At 47.6% G+C, this 18227-nt stretch overlaps 1 protein-coding gene across 7 annotated transcripts in view; it reads left to right on the plus strand.

Moving 5' to 3' along the window:
- Positions 1–18227, plus strand: part of NRG1 (neuregulin 1) — a 2309699-nt gene that overhangs the window by 1519596 nt on the left and 771876 nt on the right. The window lies entirely within an intron of this gene.

The following is an 18227-nucleotide window of genomic DNA, read 5'->3' on the forward strand; positions in this document are numbered from 1 at the left end:
GTCAATGGCTGTTAGAGTTGGGAATACTACTAAATCACCAATTTGATAGGTTTTAGGAATTTCTGAAGGTAGAGAAGTATGTTACATTTTTGTGCTGTTACGTTTTCTACATGCTTCCTTTTTCTAGTAGGTATTGCATTTATGGTGACTACAGCTGAACTGACATTTTCAACTTTTACTGTCTTGATTTATTTTATTTTCCTAAACATTTTTTAAATATATGCACTTGTTTCTATTACGTTTATGTGACAGCATTGAAGAGTTTCCCAAATTATATTTTTGGGGATTACCTCTTTTTAAACATGATTTGCAGATGGTGCATATGACTTCAGTCATGTTTTGGACATCATCATGGTGAGGAGTCTCGGAGTAGTGCCAACCACAACATTTTAGGTTTCCAAATGGCATTGTTCCAGAGGTTGGATTATTTTGTTTTTTAAGTTGTACTGAGGACTCCGCTTAAAATGGTGGTCCTATTGCTGTCACGTGCGGACATTTATGGCCCTATTCATGGAATTATTTGCACGGAAAATCAGGATTTGCACAAGCGCCCGTTCGCCGTTTCATGGAACACAATGTGCGGTGCTCACCTGGGACTTGCGAGGAATCCGTATCGGTCTGACACGTAAATGCAAAAGCACGTACGCCTTGCACAAGAATCCAAGGAAAGGGCCGTCCGGGTCTGCGCAGCCACCTAAAAAGGGGCGGAACATGTGGAATGGGGAACAACAAGTGAAAATGTGGGAGTTACGAGGGAGGTTACACATTCAAACAATCGCAATGCCCATACACGCGAAAAGAAAGCGTATTCATGGATTCAAACAGGGATCAACGGTGCACGAAATAGTACAGGCAAATCCCGAAACTGCTACACCACGCGATAGCAGGTGGAAGCATCAATGCGCACACCAAAAAATGCATAAAATGTATGCGCAATGAACAAACTCATGCATACTGCCACGATGAATGTACCGTTTGTTGCAGCAGTGATCGTGGGACACTGCAGGAGGAAGAGGATGGCCAGGGCCCAAATTTTCCACCCAAGTATCGTACTTTTTGGGATTCCTGGTGACCAGGTCTATGCTAGGTATAGGTTTCCCCCTCATATCATCTTAGACCTGTTCACAGAGTTGGAAGATGACCTTACATTACCCACCCTGTGCTCCCAAGCACTGAGCCCCGTGCTGCATTTTCTGGCCACTGGCTCATTCCAGCAAACCACTGATATAGTTGGGGGCATATCACAGCCCACTCAGTCATGCTGCCTACACCAGGTGTTGGCAATCATGACTGCACGCCCCTCAGTCCGCCGGCACATCTATATGCCCAGAACACCTGCTAAAAGGCAGGCGTGGTCCAGGATTATTATGGGGTGGCGCACTTCCCTGAAGTGCTTGGTGCCATTGATTGCACCCATGTTGCTCTACGTCCACCTAGGGCAATGAAGCAAATATACATCAACCGGAAATACTGGCACTCCATCAACGTTCAGGTTGTGTGTGATGTCAAGGGCATCATTACCTCTGTCTATGCAAACTATCCTGGATCCACCCAAGATAGTTACATATTCAGAATGCCACCCCTACACCGGGCCCTGGAAGCTGGGAGGCATGGCAACACATGGCTCCTTGGTGAGTATAAATAGCCCTGCACATGCATGCATGTTAGACACAGACGAATACACACCAATGACAAACCTTCTCAACTCTGCAGGGTACAGTGCCTACCCTCTGAGCACCTACATGTTGACACCAACACAGAACCCCACCACACCTGCCCAGGTAAGATACAATACAGCCTATATTGCAAATCGGGCCATAGTGGAGCGCACATTTGTAGTGATCAAGTCACATTTCCACTCCCTTGACCACTCTAGTAGTGAGTTGCTATATGCACCACCGCTAGTCTGCAGGATCAAAGTGGCAGCATGTGTCCTGCACAGTGTTGCAACACGGCGTGGCATACCGGTGGACATGGTGGTGCCCCCACATCCACACCCACAGGCATGCTGCTTGCGTATGGCTGGCCAAAGGGCACGTGCCCAGCTTGTGGCTACATTTTTCACCTAAACGCCATCCCCTGTGGAGTGCACACAACCATGTCACATTCCAGGTGCCATTCATTGATGATAATGGGACAATCAACTGTGCCCCACAAAACACCCTGAGCATGTGCCCCTAGATGTGAAAAATGGTGTGCCTCCCTTACAACTTAAAAGACAATCCACTCTAACCAACACAATGAGGCTACTACCAACATGCAAAACCTTCCATTAAGTCATCTGTGCGTCACTCAACCCATCCAATCTGTCATGTAAAAAGATCTGAATACTGTGTCATGGTATGGCACATCATGTAAAAGTATATTTGGAAATGCCTGATACACAAGGCAGGTGCCTCAAAGAGCTCAAGGATGGACGGAACAAGGGCTGAAAAAAGGACATTCGTACAGTGCCATTTAATCACTGAAAACAAAATAGTCACTCCAGGCTGTCTTTGTGCATGTCATATAATCAACAGTGGTGGCAACAGTGATTATGTATGATGATGAAGCTACAGTTTTATCGACTGCATGAATGTGCCACCATGCAGTGACCGAAGACAGGCTGCAACAAACAGACGGCATACAGGCATGGTGCCATCAGAAGGAGCAAGTGCACAGACGTTCACAGGGGACTGCCATTTGGGTGTGGGAACAAATTCAGGGGTGGTCCAAATGCGTACAATCAGTGGATGTAAGTGGTGGGGTAAGTGCAGAGGGATGCAATTTCCTAGGAGAATTTGCCAAGTGCAGCGATAATGACTCTAGTTCAGTTCCCGGGGCAAGTGCACTAAACATTCCTGGGGGTGACCGGGGCCTGTAAGACCCTGAGGTACATCAAGCAGCCAGTCAGAATGGAGAGAGTGAGAGAGCAGAGGGATTGCTTAGCAGGGAAGAGGGAGAGAGAAGGGAGAGTAGAATAGTAAACTCCTGAGGATTTCCAGGAGCATAAGGACATGAGTCCCAAAACAGAGGGTGGCAGGAAGGGTATCCCAGTGGGTGGCCGCTGTTCACGATAAAGATCACCCTAAAAATATCTGGCGGCAGAACTGGCACACCTGAAGAAGGTTGATGTAACATAATGATATGGCTTTGGAGGGACAACATTGAGGAATTAATGTTGGCAGATAGGTAGTACACAGGCCCCACAAATCCCTGTGTACAATGCATAATTTCTAAGAATCGACGCTTTCGGCCACGGCTACCCAGTGGAGGACAATCATTGGCAGACAGATGTGGTCCCTGTCCTTGACGTCAAGCATAATCCTTGCAGTCATGTTCTGAATGAATTACAGAGGATGTGGATTTCAAGCGCGGAGGTTGACCAAGATGCAGTTACAGTAGTGCAGCCTTGAATAAAACAGGCCTGTGGAGACAGTGACCTGCTGGGGAAAAGTGAGAAAAGGTGCTGTTCCCCAGAGAAGGTGTAGCACATAGTAGTACTTCCAAGAGATGACAGAAATGTGACATGAGAAGGAGAGATTTGTGGCAAATATGACCAGAATCAGTAATATCTGTGCATGTTGGCATGGCTGTATGGGCAACGGAGTCTGGCCACAGAGAAAGCGTGAAAGCTGGTTCTGGGACCACCATGCAAATTAACCCGGTCCTGTTGGCGTAAAGGTAGAGGATGTTTGGAGCAGACCATGACTGAATCATGGACAGACAGTCAGATATGAGTGATGAAGATGATGTGGCTGAGGCTGGCCTGAAATAAAGTAGTGTATCATCCACATCACACTTGAATCTAGAGGTGAAATTGCCAATCACACATGCAAAGTCAGAAATGTACACGTAGAATCACTATGGGTATAGATCACATCCCTGTTTTGCGCAACAGTCACAAAGAGCTATAGAAGAATGAAAGATTTTGTTGTGCACATGGCATGGGTGGCCAGAAAGTAATGAGGTTAACCACACCATAGCTTAATCCATGAACCCTGTGCACCATATACACAGTGCTTCACATGATGCATGTGGTGGGTCAACTGATGAGTCACACATACATTATCTAGCTAATCTGTATTGGTTGCAGGGTAGGACAAGGAATACTTATGAGTTGGATGGTGCAGTAGTGTAGCATGGAGAGTACCAAAACACGTGTAACGTTGCACCTATTCATATGGAAGTGTACACTGACTGTGTGCATCAAGAGCTGCAACTCAGACTACTTCACAAGCACACAGAAATGTTGCAGTTAGAGAAAGAGGGACTTGAAGTATAATCCCACATTCCTGCCTTCCGATGAGTGTGGAGGGAGTGAGCACATGTAGGAAGGACAGAGTCAATGGCAGAAGCAGGCTGCAGTAGAGTAAATTGTGACATGCAATTTTGCAAATGGTGCACAAGCCAAGGCCAATTTCAGAGCACAGTCCAGGGTGGCTGTGAGACAGACATGGTGAATAAGGCGTCCATTGTGTCACTAGGAACAGTGCTGAAGAGTACTCTGCCCTCACCATAGCACATGAATCAGTTGGACCATGCTTCAAATATGCGTTGCTGCAGGCAAATATATATGTCAAAGATGCCTGCAAAAGGAATGGACACCTGCATGATGCCACAGGTGGCTGCTGAAGTAGGGTAGAAGAAAGGACTCAATATGGGGTATGTATGGAATTGATACTTTAGGAATGACTTAATCAAGTCCACTGTCCATTCATGGAGCATCCAAATGAGGATTGAATGCATCAGTGCATGAAAAGCATATGACACCTCAAGGATGATGAGGACACCAGGGCATTATGAATGGAGGGATGCCACTATTCATCTGACCCCTGGGGAGCAGTATCTGTTGCCTGGGAATGTTTCAATCCACACCAGTGTTGATGTACATCCACAAGAATGCCCTCATCGGTGTACATTAGTGTGTGGACAAAATTGACAAGCAGTTTCTCCCGGAAGGTGTATAAGGTTATGCCTCAGTATGTTGGTGGTGAGAAAGGCAGTGCATATGTCACAATAAAAATGGTGCACACAAGTGAGTGCCTGATGGAGGATGGAAACTAAACATCAGGAAAAGAGAGTTCACATAGATCACCAACAGCATTACACAGAGAGGAGATGTTGGCAATGAGGGTTCTGTAGGAAGAGATGTACACCAATAGGGATGACACCTTCTTGTACTTGTCAACTCTGTTCACTACTTCTGGGGAGACAGGAGTGAATGAGGAGAATGAATAATGACGATGGTGAGTGTCAGGGGGTGGCGAGGTGAGGAGGGTTGTGTTTGAAGAGCCTGTCACTGGTCGGTTCAGTCACTCGGGTGTATTTGTAAGACATACGTGCTGCGGGCGCATATCAAAGCTTCTTTGAAGCAGTTCATGAAGAATATACAGTGGTTGTCTTGACAATCATTGAGCCACTCACCTCTTACACCTCTGCCCGAACCCTGCATGATGGCACATAGTGCTTCTGCACACCGATGGAGCCGCAATGGAAGCCATAAACCAACAACACAAAGCAAAATGAAAATTACATCCACAATGAAAGAATGCTAAAAGTACACTGCTAACCACCAGACCATGGTCAATGCAGATTTCATTGTCACTGCACAGCAATGGTGTAATGCTGCATCGATTTCAATGCAGCACCACCATGCTCCCAGATGCGTTGCACTAGAAGCTGCATACACCATGTTGCTGCATGCATGAGAAAAGGAAGAAAACCCACTAACCACACGAAAAGATGTGCAGTTACACCAAACATCCCACATACCAAAGACATAGCAACATGTTTGTGGCTTCACAATGCTGTAGAGCACAGTAATTGTTGAGCCATAATTAGGACCTGCCAGATGTGACAAACATCGCTAATCCAAAAAGCTATGCTAGTGATCTGATGTCTCACTCATTAGACCTGATAAAAGTTGAATGAGGCACACCTCAGACCCAACATCTGCACCTGACACAGTCCACAAACTGTTGACCATGCTGGACACTCCCGAACAACCATGAACCGGACACACAGATAGAAATCACAGTGATCATAATCAGTGAACAGTGGCCCCAGCAATCCATCTGAAGATTTTGACCATAACCATCATTACAATCACCCCTGTGTCAGTACCGCCCCCCTCAAACAATAGTGATTGAGCACAAGGTAAGTAAATCCACAGTGAACACATAGAATCACCCATGCCCATGCAATCACCCCAAGTGGCTGTAAAAGCCATGCATTTACCTGTCCGTTGAACTCACCTGCCTTGCATACGATGCACACCATCGGGAGACGCTTTACTGAAATGGATTGCAATGCAGAGTAACAGCACAAACAACATGCACATACATGATCATTCTACATCACGTAAAGAAAACATGGATACAACACACAGTCCAGGAGCAACACAGGGTGCCACAGGGTGAATTGTTATTGATTGAGATTAGTTTGGGAGTACAATGTACCACAACAGAGAGAGGGAGAGAGAGAGTGACACAGAGAGGGAATAAAAGGAAGTGACAGATCAGGGAGTGCATGGCCTGGTTTTCAGATGTACAATGACATGCTGCCCAGCACAGTCGTTGCTCCCATAGAGGAATACACATTGGTAGGTTACACAGTGACATGAGCCCTATTCAAATTACCGTAACGGCATGTCAGCATGCAAAGGACATATAAGAAAACAGACCCATGCAGTAAACATGCACAACAATGAGTCAGGCTCAACATGCAAGACAGTGCAAAAGCTTACCTGCTGACTGTGCCTGCATGGTGGAAATCCCACATCATCTTCACCACTTACTGTGGCTCCTAATTAGGTACAGGAAGCACAGTGACCAGTGGAGGGCATGGGGAGTGTGGACTTGAAATGGTGCAGGGTGTCTCCCCCAGGACAGCAGTCACCGCCACATCACAGATTACTGGGAAAACATTGTAGAACATATTAAAACAGCCATTTTGAAGTACCATTGGCACAGCACACACGTGCAACAGAACAACAAATCTATAATTACCTGCACATGCCATCCTATTAAAACACCATGCAAACTGCTAGTTGAATTCACTACGCATGCCTGCATGTACACCACAGCACAGTTCTAGTCCTTGAGGAGTTAATGGCACACCTCAAGGGCATTCAAGAGACAAATGAAAAAGTAAGACAACCAGGAAAGTGCAAAACAAATCAAGAAATGCCAACATCTGGCCAAGGCGGTGTAAAAAAAAAAGATCATTAAAACAAAAAGTAAAAATGTCCATCTTGGACTGGGGAGGGCACCCAGGTGGGGTTAGGGGCAGGGTGCACATCAACACCCACATGGGTGGATGTTGAAAAAACAATTCCCTCCATGGGCTAATGGACCGCACAGCTATTTTGGATTGGGAGACATGTCTCTGCTGTGGCCAACTTCCTGTGTAGAATCAGAAGGTGGTCGTGGTAAGGGACGTTGACCAGGTAGTGCCCTGGCATGGTCCTCAGTGGCAGCGGCCAGGCGGGACTCTGATGAATGCATCTGCAACATGAAGCCTCAGAGGTCCTCATGCAACTCCTCACTGGATGCTCAGATTTCCTCTGAGAGGGTCTGCCTCAGAGGTTGCATCTCCTGTTGGTACTTTGTACTGTGGGCTGCCTCTAGCACTTCTATAGAAGCTCTGAGGGCCAACAACTCTTGCCTCAGGGCTTCCCTGTGGGCCCTACCCTCTGAAAGCAGGGATGCCTGCAGAGACCTCAGTTCAGCCCGTCGGTTCCTGCTGCTGGCCTCCATGTGCAGCCTGGGTGAGCGGCATGTGGACCACAATGCCTGCAGCTGGTGCTCTACCTGTGTTTCTGGTGGTATTATGGAATTGGCCACCCTATCCATACCCTCAGCCAACATCTCATAGGCAGCACCCTGTTGTTGTGCAACACCCAACATCGACTCTCCCGCACTGTCTCCCGAGCTTGCACACGTCCACCACGTGTGCGGGCCCATGCCTGCCTGACCCAAGGGAGCATGTTGCTTGATGTGATGCTGCTATCTGTGGCTGCAGGACTGCATCCCTCCCCTGGACATCTGTCCCAGGACCAGAAACCAATATTGTGGAGCGTGACCTTGCAGCCATAACCACCACAGACGATGTGACACCACTGACTGGCCCTGTGAGGGCACCTGGCCCATAGCAGACTCATGGGCTGCAAAAGATTCAACACTTGGTGCACTCAGCTTCTGACAGCATATAGGACTGGACATCCGGTTCAGCAGCAGAGCTACTGGTTTCATCGTAGTCGGTGTTGTACTGAGCCATGCCCCGGTTGGACTGTAGCACCAGTGGATTTTCATGGCCTGCCACCCCACGTCCTCCACAGGTTTTTGGTTCAAGCTCAGACTCCTGTACCTCTTGTACCTCCTCCCCTGCATCTAGTGCCTCATCACCTGCACAAGGACATATAAAGACATGAAGAATCATGTTAATGGCATTGACACTATACATGTGTATCACAATGCTGTACTGCAACACAGTGCCATGTATGTTAACATGCCATAAAACGCAGACACACACTATGTGAAATAGGCTTCCAGATAATGGCGTATGCAGACTTCCCACAACATCCCATGTCCCTGACCATGTAGCCAGTGGACCCAACACCAACAGACATGGATCTCCGAAAGCACGTTAGGTCCCACGGCACAGCAAACAGTAGATAAAAACATGCCACATGTGAATCATCATTTGGCTCTGGAAAATGCCATTACAGTACCTATGAACACATGCACACATAATCACAGCCAAGTCCACTACATTTACATGAAACCGCAGTGTACCACTTGCATAGGGAATGCCCACAATGTGGACATGGCCTGAGTGTGGAGTCCCAGGTGTGTGATGTGGAGTGATGGCCTGCACTTGGAGATAGGAAGAGGGGACAGTGACACACAAGAGGGACAGGATCATGGTCCATGGAGTTTGTGTTGAGTGTGGGAGGCTAACCGGGATGATACATGACAAATCTTTGACATCGGGGTCAGTGCTATAGCTGCAGAGGGGATGTGCACAGTGTTGAAAAATGCAATGTCACTCATGGCACACTGTCAGGCCTACTGCCAGTGTTAATGGAAGTCATCTGCAGCATGGAACCACCTATGCACATGTGGAAGGACTATCTATAGCATGCAGTGCATGATGTGTAACACATGCTTCACACACAAGTACTTGTCTAGCATAGCAGTGTCAATAACATCAATGATGCAACTAATCAGATGCCATGTTGTGGTGGCATGTAGGAAAATTGATTTTTGGTATGAGAGTTGGTGATGAATACTGTCAGAAAGGCATGTTCAGCGGATGTACGGCACATATGTTGTATGCACTCTGCAGTACACGAGTCAGTACACCATGACATGGTTCACCCAGGGCAGTCACTCAAATGGAGGCACATGTGCAACACATGCATGCTACTTTTTTCAAGCCACATACACATATCCAGGATACACACGGTTGATCACTCACCGGACCTGTCCTCGTAACTTGGCAGGCCTCCCACGCCTTGCACCTGATCCACATGAATTAATTGGCTCATGGTCTCTTTATGTGGAGTGAACTCCTGCTCCTGTGGTGAACCCCCTCCAGTTGCCAGAGCAGAGGCGAGGTTAGCACCCAGCTTGTATTTGCTGTGACGGCGGAGGTCATTCCACCGCTTAGTGACCTGACCAGCAGTGCGCCACTCATTCCCCAAGGAGATCTCATCTGTGACTTGCTGCCAGTGCACCATACGCTGAGCAGGCATCTGTGTGCTCCCTGGCTGCATGCACATGTCACAGGTGGTGTTTGCGCATGTATTCCACGAGGATCTGGAGTTCATCGTCATTGAAGCTCCTCTTCCTCGACGTGGCGGCGTCCTGTGCCATGCTTTGGGTTTGAGACTCTTCCTGTCGTGCACACTTTGCCTTATTAGCATGTGGTGCAGACCCCGTGTGGTTGGGACCACTCATGGCACCAGATGCTGGACCACTAGTGGCCTGGGCCATGGCATCACCCACTAAGGCTGGGACAGCAGCTGCCCCTGCAGCTCCCTGACCCTGCTGGTGGGGACAGCTCTCTCTGCACGTCCCCTACCTTGGCCACCTCTGCCACCTTTCCCTCTTGGGGCCTTCCCACTCATGGTACAGATGGATAAGTGCAGTGCAAGGCACACCAAGCAATTGTCCGGGCATTCAGAGTGAGGGGACAGTGGGCCTCATTAGAAGTTAAGTGGTAGCCTTGCCGGTAAAACCGACAGACTGCCGCCGAACTTTCGAATTTTACCGGCGCCTGAGAATGGGCAATTACCGGGTCATTACGGCCCTCCCAGACCGGGTATTTGCCATTCCCGGGCACCGGTAAAAAATGCTCTCCATTCCCATTGAGCTCCGTAGGGCTCAATGTTTGCACCGGCACCATTCAGAATGGTACCGGTGCATCCGACATGCTCTGCTCGTGGGTGCCGGTCCACCCGCCAGGTCCGACCTGGTGGGCGAAAAGACACCCAAAAGCAGAACTTGTAGTTTGCCGGTCCGGTAACCACGGTACTGACAATCTTACCAGTACCGTAGTTACCGGACCCGCAAACTTGTAATGAGGCCCAGTGTACATGATGGTAAACGTACTTCAGTGGTCCAGCAAGGCTCAATATTACCTCTGGTGAAAAAATATACGGGACGCATAACTCACAGGCACCCCAAAAATGAAAATAGCGTGTACACGGCACCTCGGTAGCTCCCGTTATAAGAAAAGCGTTACGCGATACACTGTGGCACCCAGCAACACAAAAAATGCATATGCAAAGCCCAGGAAAGCTACTGTGATGGTAATGATGGAGGTACGCAATACACAGGGACACCCAGAGTATGAATAATGTGTACGCGACTCACCATTAGTCTATGAAAAATCATGAAAAGAGGCAAATCCCTCACCAAAATAAGAAGCATGCACTGTCACAGTAGTGAACGAATTGCGTGGCACCCCAAATTTTTCTATAATGCACTTGTCCGTCCACTCCAAATCCCACATACGGTTGTATTTTCTTCTAAGCACTTCTTTAACCCGATTCAGAACGCCAATGCCCAGCGTGTGTCACGTAAATTACACGCTGAGGGCCTTTCCTCTGATTCCACGTGTCTGCGCTAATTTCCAATGTGCAAAGTAAGCATCACTCTGTTTCCGGCTGCCAACGCAATCGTCACGGAACACCCACACTCTTGCCTACGAGCATTTTTACCTGCCTCCAACTGCCCTGAGCTGCCTCCTACTGAGCCCCACAGCAGCGAGGCAGAGGGCTGTCAACTTCACTGCCAAAGAAGTTGACATCCTGGTGGAGCAGGTCCTGGGGCATTATGATGCCCTCTTCAATGTCCCAACGCAAGTCGGCAAGGAAGGACGCAAGCTGATCTGGCACGGGATTGTGGAGGCCATCAATGCGGATGGGGTGGCATCCTGCACCTTCAAACACGTGCACAAGCACTGGGAAGACCTAAAATCCAGGACCCACAACAAGGCCCTGTGTTCCCTCCAGACCGGTGCCAACGGAGAGGGGCACAGGGTCCGGATGAAGACCACCAATATGTGGGTCCTGGAGATGTTCTACCCGGCGCTGCACGCCCAGGTCAGCGAGTTGCAGCAACGTCTGGAGTCGTCAGGTGAGTGTCCGTGTGTTGCTGGGCTCCACAGTGGGTGTGCATGTTCCTGTATGTAGCGAGTGGGCGCATTAGGCTTACAGCAATTATGCCTCTTGTACGGATTTCTGCATGCATGACCCAGACAGTGCTCTACCTGTGTGCAGTGGACCATGTGTAATTTTGATGGGATCACATTTGCATTGTGTGTTGTACTGCTGCATTTCACAACATGCACATGGTTTGGTACATGTGTCTGAGACGAGCCTGTGTGACAAGTGTGACTGATGAAGTGGTGTTGGCAAAGTCATGTGCAGGCATGTTGTTCATGTGTATGTGCAAAAGATGTGATTGTGTGACAGGCCATGACTCTTGGATGGATGAAAAAGGTGTATTTCAATGTGTGATGTAGTCATGTCGCAGGATTGCCTTTGAGGGTACTGTGATGTGATTACTCATTGCACTGCTTGAGGACTGTCATGTGATGTGTGTGCATGACATGTGTACGTGCACATGATGCATGTGTCTGTAGCATGCACAATCGATAGGTTGTGACAGTTCCATGTCCCCGGATGTGACTGTCTGTTGTGATGGACTGACATGTATGTGCATGTATGTACATTGCATGTACTTGTGTGTTGTGGAGGTGGATGATGGTTGTACCCTTTACCAGTGTACTTCATGTGAAACCTTTTGTTGACATGCACACATTGGTGCAGTACCCTGATGTTTGTGTCCTATGTCTCCTTATCTGCAGTTGCGTTGGAAGAAGAGGGTGGAGACAGTGCTGTGGAGCAAGGCAGCCGGGAGGCCTTCGCCAGGCAAAGGCGTAAGGCCCAGCCATTCCCCCTGGACACATCATCATCGGGGAGCGAGGAGGCTGCTGCCACGTCTGGACCATCGGCCAAGGCTGCTGAAGGAAAGTCCAAGAGGGCGAAGGTGGACGTGGACTCCTCAGCAGCGGGGTGGGGGGCGGCAGGTGAGATAACACAAGGGCCATCCAGTGCGGAAGATGCTCAGGAGTCATCCAGGATGGCGGGGTGGTGGGGAGGAGTTGGGCGTAGTAACCCAGCCCATGGGTCAGGTGGGGGTGGTGAGGTGGGTGTGACTACTGCATTCCTGTCCCTGGAGCATGAGGCTGTGCAGGTCACCGTGGAGGTGCCTGTGAAAACTCCTGTCCCTGGAAAGGCGGCTGCAGCTGTATGGACGTGCCGGCATGCCCCAACCCAGACCCAGGTGTCGGATGCTTCCATCCAGACAGACACCCCAATGCCAGCGGCTGTTGCCATTCGGTACAGAGTGGTACCCCTGCTGGTCATTGTTGGGAGGCGTACCGCCAACATATGTGATGAAGTGCAGGCTACCTGTCAAGTGCTTTCGCAATGACGTCTGGCATCTCCTCAACTGACTGGCAGCATTCCTGGTCTCGACTGTGCTGTGTGGGCTGTCCACTAATGTGACCCCTCCTCGTCTTCCTCCTCTGTGCTCCAGTCGTTCACCGGTGCGCCTTCCGGCCCAGATATCACCAGGGCCCCCTGTGCACCAGTCCCACCCATATTCGCTCGTCTGGTGGAGCAAACATCCCCCCTGCCTGAGTTGGGAGTCGACAGTGGATCAACTGAGCAGCCCAAGACTTGTAACCTGATTGTTCATATCAGAACCTGCTTCCCCTGGATCCAAGGCCAAAAGGACCTAACTTCAGCTAGCCTTTAGTTGAAGACTGTTTTGCCCGAAGATGTGTTTAGCTTCCCTTTGTGGTCTTGCCCTGCAGGTTGCCCCTTTGCCCCCCCAGACGTGCTGCCTGGTATCCGTTGGTTTCCCTAACTTCACTCCGTTCAACAGATTTGGTTTCTCCTGGTACCATTGCATCTGCTTGCTTAGCCTTGCAGAGTTGGTCTGCTAGTAGTTCCTTCCTACTGGGGATCATATTGTACTCGATGGCCGAGAAAGGGACATATATGAAACATATGTTGTGGCCACCATGTCCCCCCATGACCGAAGCCACAAGAGCTGTGATGATTGAACCCAGGCCACTAGATCTCCCAGATGACATTGGAGAGATATCAACTTGGGAAGTGGCAGACATGCCTTGCTCATTACTGTCAAACGTCAGATCCTAATGAAAACCAAATCATGGGACCGCTGGAGGTCTGACTTGCTGAAGTTTATAAGTAAACAATGACATGATGGTGCCTGGCATACCCGAGCGATATGAATCCCTGCTCCCTTTTCAGAGGCAGCATCAATCCATAGCTCTTCCAGGTACGGTGAAAACCTTCTGTCCTCGTGGATGTTGCCCAGAATTGGTGCCAGGATCTTTGTGAGACTGTGTCACTAATACACAAATTAGAAGTAACCCAGCTCTGAGTAGGGAAACTGTGTCCGCCCAGGGTATTCGTATGTGAGATTACTAACATTAAGCATAATAAATCCATCCATAGAGCCACACAAAAGACCAAAACTGGCACAGTGAGATCTGTTTATAAAAATTGGTAGTATCAACATAAATGTAGCACATCTCCGGCAAACTGGAAGATGGTCAGAGGGTTAATTAAGACAAATGATTCCTGTAAATGTTGGCACCTATACAGATCCCACTTGTGTGGGATTACAGAACATCAAGGGACCCAACATTTAGGTGAGACATACTGGGATCCCAATTTACAGTGTAGCACTGTCACCCAGCAAGTCCCTGGAGGCGGTAATCTATCAAGTGCCATGAGTAGAACTAACATAGCCGATATCATTGCTAGATTGAAACCTTCCTGTGCGCCGGGACCTGACGGTCTAGCGAAAATTCTTCTGAAAAAGAACCCTTTGCTTTGGTGCGAGATGCTGCATATAACATATACTGAGATTTTGCATAGTGGAACTATCCTGGATAGCTGGCGGCATTCTATTCTTATGCTGGTGTTCAAAAAAGGTATGTATATGGATCCTCGTAATTATCGATTGCTTGCTATGCTGGATTCCAGAAGCAAAATCTTTGCAGCCATCCTTCTAAGATTCCTAGAGGAATGGGTAGAATCCTGTCAACTTCTTAAGCCTCAACAACTTGGCTTTAGGAAAGGTTGTTTGACGGTGCAAGCTATGTGGGAGCTTCAGCTTTTGGCGGCAGATGTTTGTTTGCCCTGATGGTGCGCTTTATCTTTGTTTTGTAGACTATTCGACTACCACCAATTGTATAGCATGAGAACTACTATAGAGCAAATTAACTTCCTGGGATATAGATCCACAATTACTCCACCACATTCAACTTTTATATACTGAAACATCAGTCTTAGTACGTTTATTGCAGGATGGCGCTATTAAGGCACTGGTTGTCACTAACAGGGGCCTTAAGCAGGGGTGCATCTTGGCACCCCTTCTGTTCAACCTATATGTAGCCGATATGGGGGAATGCTCTACACCAATGTCGTAACTTTCCTCCGCTCCTTGGGGGCATCTCAACCTCTTGGATTAGCTGCACACATGATACGGTCATTTTAGATCGCACCCTGCTGGGCCTTCAACATTCACTTAATGCCCTTTTGCATTATGCGATAAACAGTCACATGAAAATTAACCATCAAAAGACAAAGCTCTTGCAGCTTCAATGTAAGGGAAAAAAGTCAGTGAACCATAGTTGGTGGTTAGATGGGGTTAAGTTGGAAAAAGTTAATAGCTATCTATATTTGGGCTGCCCCTTACCTGGGGTCCCTTTTTGTTTGGAATTTGTGTTAACTCTGTGCTTGAAAGTGTTTCGCAAGTGGCAGGTCCTTAAAGACTTCATTAGCAGGACTGGGGGAGATTATATGGAAGGCTACCTGGAGGTTTACTCCAAGTCGGCCATTCTATGTTTTTTGTACGGGCTAGAATATGTCCCTGGTGTTACTGCCAAGTGGTTAAATAGGATTGAAGGTAAATGATTGCAATCAATGTTAGGCTTACCTACAACTGTGTCCGTCGAGGCCCTGAGAATGGAGCTGGGTGTGGTAATCTGTCCATTTGATCGAAGCAGAGATGCACCAAATTATTGATGAAGATCCCTGCAGCAGACACTAGTGCCTCTTCTGATACTTGACTTCCTCTACTTGGCACACATAGGCTTACTAAACCAGATAACTTGGCCACTCTGACTCTGGCAAATGCAGTCACTGCCCACTTCGCTTCCATTGGTATGCAACTCTGGGATATATTCACACCTGGGCCCTTCCTGTGTGAATTAAGAAAGAAATCATTATTTTTTAATTTAATTGTTAATCAATTTTTACAAAGAGGGATGCCATTGGCAATTCCGTGATCTCTATGCCGTTATCCCAATTTCACGTTAAAATCATTATTATGGGATCGGGTGATGACCTTCGACTCCACCTTCCTCCGTAGGCATCCTGCCGAGTTTGTAAAACAGTTTTCCCCCATATGTACCATGCAGATACCTCATGAGATACTGCAGTCTCCTCTGAGGTGTTTTATTCTAGATCTACGTTTAAATATCTGGCCTGTTTGCGAGTTCACTGGGGCTTGGGCACAGGAACCACGGCGTATATGTGAGGCCAAGGTGGAGTCTTGTGGACATATATTGACGGGATGTATAAGGTTAAACTCTTATTATGATAAGGGCTACAGTCCATGCTGTGCAGTACCAAGGGGCTATGAGTCGGATCAATGTTGGTCCACGATATTTTCTGCAAAACCTCTGGTTATTGTCACCGCTGCTGTCCACATTTGGGAGAAAGTGAAAACTATGCTGAAGAAAGGAGAGGCATACACTTTTAGGATTCATATTCAATTCAGATATTGAGTTGAGCAGTTTGCATTTTATTTTATTTGTGTCAATAGTGTCTATGTGATTGCTATTGAATCCATTGTGATGATTGTGTTAACGGTACATATGTGTGTCGCTATGTTTTACTGTAATTCTCTTTTTATGCAAAAGGCTTGCATTTATTATGATGAATGTTTGAATGTTATTTTTGAGTTTTTATTTCTATTGTACTTTTTGTAATTTTTGTATGTTTAAGATTTGAATTAGCCAAAAGCATTAAATAGAAAAAAAATAAAAAATGAAGTGAACAGCCACTTTTTGATGAGTCACAAAGTCTACTGTTGTTCTTTGGATGAAAGGTAAGAGGGGGAAACTATCCACCGTGAGGCGATCCATCAGCAACCTGATAAAAACGACTATCAAGGAAGCATAGCATCGGGTGGCTGTCCCTTTACCAGGCATTATACTAGTGAATCCTTTGCGAGGCATGGAGGCCTCCTGGCCAGATGCCTATGGCTGTCTATGGTGGACATTTTCTACGCAGTCACTTGGGCTTCTCCATCAACAGCTTTACAAGTTGCATTTGAGGGGGATCTCTCGCAGGTGACTTCGGAGCACGTGTCTTGGCCTACTCATTGGGCACACTGGCATTCTTTTTTGTATGTGAATATAACATTTGTTTGCAGTAGTTTTTCATCTGGGACTGCTTTGTTGCAGACAACCTTGGTACCGATGTGAATGGCTTCACTGTGTAAGGGCTGTCGTGAGAGGGAAGATGGGAGCTATACGTCATTGTGTACAATAATGTCCATTAAGGGGTAATGATCAGGATACTTACCAGTAATCTTCATTACCCCATGTCCTCCTATTCCTCGACTCAGTACTTACTTGTGAGGATATCACCCTCCCTGACAGTAACCCTTATTCTATTCCTTTCTTTTCCGTGCTCCTCCCCTGTTCCCGGGAGTATACCCCCCCCCCCCCTTTCCCCAGAATCTCTTAGTTTCTTCTAATTTACAACCAAGACGCCGAAACCTATTCCATACCATTTAGCCATGTGGCGCTTTGAAACCCAATCCTTTTGTATAAAGCGCCTTGCAAATGCACAATAAAATAAATAAGTACTGGACGAGAAAGGGGGACATGATGGTAATGGACATTGCCATAAGCAATGAAGCATTACTTTTCTTGAAATTGGTTGTATAGCTCAGTAAATTCCCAGGGTGTGTGCTTGTGTAAAGGATACATGTAAATTATCTTGTATTGAGCACATGTTAAGAGTAATCCTTACACAGAACAGCAAATACCCCTATGCATTTACACATATATACAAGATTCTTATTAACTTTCCATTGGACTTAAAATATCACATAACCGTATGGCACAGTAATAAATAGTAAGAGCCCTCACATTTCCAAAACGCGTCTAAGAGTGGTTAGAATCAAGGAGACGTGATTACCTGCAAAGGTACGTCTCCAAAAGGCTTCCTGGTTTATCTTTTTTTATCTCAGGGAACACATATGCAAACTCTTCCTTAAATCCTATTGCTACTGGAATTCGACACATATATGATGCAGGGGTACAATGTTGAATGTTTGTGTTCCCCTCTCCCTCCCATTCTCTCTATAAGTGAATTGGAGATATCTGGCCGACCGTGGCGGTGCCCCCCACCCCCCCTCCCTAAAGCCAGAGGGTCTTCTCAGTGTAGCCCCCTGGTGCTATCCCTACTGGAACCCGCTGGATCAGTGCGTTGCTAAGTCTTTGTAACAGCGCCATCTGGTGGGGTTGCGAGAATGCGGTGACTGGGGGGTTTCGAGAATGCAGTGCGGAGGAGGCGGGGAGGGAGTCTTAGCAAGGAACGTGTCCCGGGGCGGTAG

Source organism: Ambystoma mexicanum, chromosome 6p, assembly GCF_040938575.1.
Source record: "Ambystoma mexicanum isolate Mex_15411 chromosome 6p, UKY_AmexF1_1, whole genome shotgun sequence".
NCBI lineage: Eukaryota > Metazoa > Chordata > Amphibia > Caudata > Ambystomatidae > Ambystoma > Ambystoma mexicanum.